Source organism: Echinops telfairi, unplaced genomic scaffold, assembly GCF_000313985.2.
Source record: "Echinops telfairi isolate 266 unplaced genomic scaffold, ASM31398v2 ScPeMD7_2291;HRSCAF=2852, whole genome shotgun sequence".
Taxonomy (NCBI): domain Eukaryota; kingdom Metazoa; phylum Chordata; class Mammalia; order Afrosoricida; family Tenrecidae; genus Echinops; species Echinops telfairi.
In genome coordinates this window covers 11,406,462-11,408,775 of record NW_022106189.1, presented here as the reverse complement: position 1 = coordinate 11,408,775, position 2,314 = coordinate 11,406,462, and the positions used below count along the sequence as shown (strand labels likewise).

General features: G+C 57.8%; 1 protein-coding gene across 3 annotated transcripts in view; it reads left to right on the top strand.

The window, feature by feature from the left end:
* The window catches only part of ZNF423 (zinc finger protein 423), a 362,848-nt gene that overhangs the window by 168,365 nt on the left and 192,169 nt on the right, over positions 1–2,314 (top strand). The window contains exon 1 of one of the 3 annotated variants that reach the window (XM_045293659.1): positions 1,627–1,668. The exons of the other annotated variants lie outside the window; for them this stretch is intronic. The gene's annotated coding sequence lies outside the window, so the exon portion shown is untranslated. Of the gene's footprint in view, positions 1–1,626; positions 1,669–2,314 lie in introns of those variants that run through there. 3 annotated transcript variants of the gene reach the window in all.

Genomic DNA, 2,314 nt, shown 5'->3' with positions numbered 1-2,314 from the left:
AAAGCACATTTGTACATTCATTGCCCTCATCATTCTCAAAACATTTGCTCTCCACCTAAGCCCCTGGCATCAGCTCCTCATTTTTCCCCCTCCCTCCCCGCTTCCCACTCCCTCATGAATCCCTGATAATTTATAAATTATTACTTTGTCATATCTTGCACCGTCCAACGTGTCCCTTCACCCACTTTTTTGTTATCCGTCCCCCAGAGAGAAGGTTATATGTAGATCCTTGTAATCTGTTCCTCCTTTCCACCCTCCTGGTATCGCCGCTCTCGCCACTGGTCCTGAAGGTCCAGGAAGCCTTTTTGTACCCTCTCCTGAGCCCCCATTCTGCAGTCAGAGCGCATGTTACAACAGATGCAATCATAGCCTTCCTCCCTAGCCTGTGAGCGCTGTCTGCACCGTTCACAGTCATGTCCTCAGACCCCAAGCACATCACTCGTATCTGTGAGGAGTGAATTCAGTGACTGAATGAGTGGGTGGAATCCACAACAATGTACAACACTACACACCAAGCTCCGGGTATCAGGATGTGGGGGACCTCAGCTCAAAAGCTGTGTGTCCCTGGGCAAACGTCTCCTCACTAACTGGGCCCTCAAGTCCTTGCTTAGGGAATGGGCTCCCACATTTGCTTACTCACCTGGGATGAGACTCCAGAAATGCACAGTGCACACCCTTGGGGTAGGGAATGGACTCGGGCTTGCCTGGCCTCGCCTGACCCCGGCTCGCCTGGAAACCCGCCCAAGGCCACACAGTGAGTTGGCCTCTGACAGCCCTCCCGGGCCAGCTGGCCTGGGGAGTTCAAAGTGCCAGCAGCAAAGGACGCCCAAAGCACAGAAAAGGAGGGATGGTGTAGCTGCAGCACGTTTACCACTGGCACCCCAATCTTACTTTAGCTGCTCGCCCCCACCCCTGCTCTCTCTCCCCTTTGATTTCAACACCCAGGTCACAGCACCTTTCAGGCCTGGAGGCTTTGGGAGTGGCCAGGGTGACCGGAGGCTTTCTTGGGGCTGTGCAGCCGCTGAGGCTGGCCAGTTGTGAGGCCTGGTTTCCATTTGCCGAGAGCTCCTCCCCAAAGACCAAACCCCACCCAGGGGCCTCTGCAGGGCTGTCCCTCACCCTTTACTGGTGGGGAGTGATGGGGGGAGGGGACATGGTCTGTTCTTTTTCTGTGACCCTCGCTCCAAGCCGGGGAGTGATGGGGGGAGGGGACATGGTCTGTTCTTTTTCTGTGACCCTCGCTCCAAGCCTGACCCTCGAAAATGGCATTGGCGTGGTGCCTGTCCCGGGCCTGCCACCCCTGCAGGATCCCAGCCCCAGCAGGGAGGCAGGGCTGGCCGCTCCCTCTGGGGCCAGAGGCCCCCAACTGGGTCAACATTGGCCGAGTGATGGGAATGGTCAGCCTTCTCCATCCTTTCCCTCTTCAGCTGCTCCTTTTCCCACCCCTTCCCTTCCCTGAGGCACCTCCTCCCCTTGCTTGCTGGGCTGCTGGCTTCTCCTGGAGGGAGAGCAGAGAGGGTGGGGATGTTGCTGGGGCTGAGGTCACTGGTGGGGCAGCGGAAAGTGCCTCTCCAGGCGTTTGCCTGTCCTGGTTCCTGGGACGGGCTCAGGCTTCTTACCTGGCTGTGCCGGCCATCTCCTGGCGTGCCCCGGTGAGCAGTGCACGAGGTAAGTCGGGGTGTCACGAACCATCTTGGGCCCCTGGAGGGGGAGAGTGAACACAACAGGCTGGTGTCTGTACAGGGCTGCCAAGAGTCACACTAGAGACTCCTACTCCTTAGGAAGTGGAATGTTTGCTCAGCCCGGAATCACAGCCGGACGAAGGCAAACGTTTTCCTGGAATGGGAGAAGAAAAGCAAGGGACCGGCTGCTAAGGAGGTCCAGGTGGCCAGGGCTCTCCCCTGTGCTGGGTCCTGCTGAGCAGGAATGGGATGGGGCACTGAGGGATCACCCCAATCTCTGGACCTGGTGCGCTCAGCTTCTTTCCTTCGCTCAGCACCCTACCTGCCCCCTTCCTGGCTCCTGCAGCACCCCTGACCTGCAGATGGTTGGCATACCCCTGAGCACCTGCTAGCCCCCCGTCCCACTGCTCACCACCCCTCCCTCCACCTGTCCCACTTTCCGCCCTTTGGCCCCTGAGTCTCTGCCACCCACAGGCCAGCCTGGCCTCAGCTGTCATGTTCCAGGCATGGGCCTCCTCTCAGTCACAGAGGTGACATGCTAAGAGGACATTTGGACAGGCCTCTGGATTTCTATTAACAAATACTAATTCCTTGAAGAATTCCATGGAGCTGTGTATGTATGTGTGTGTGTG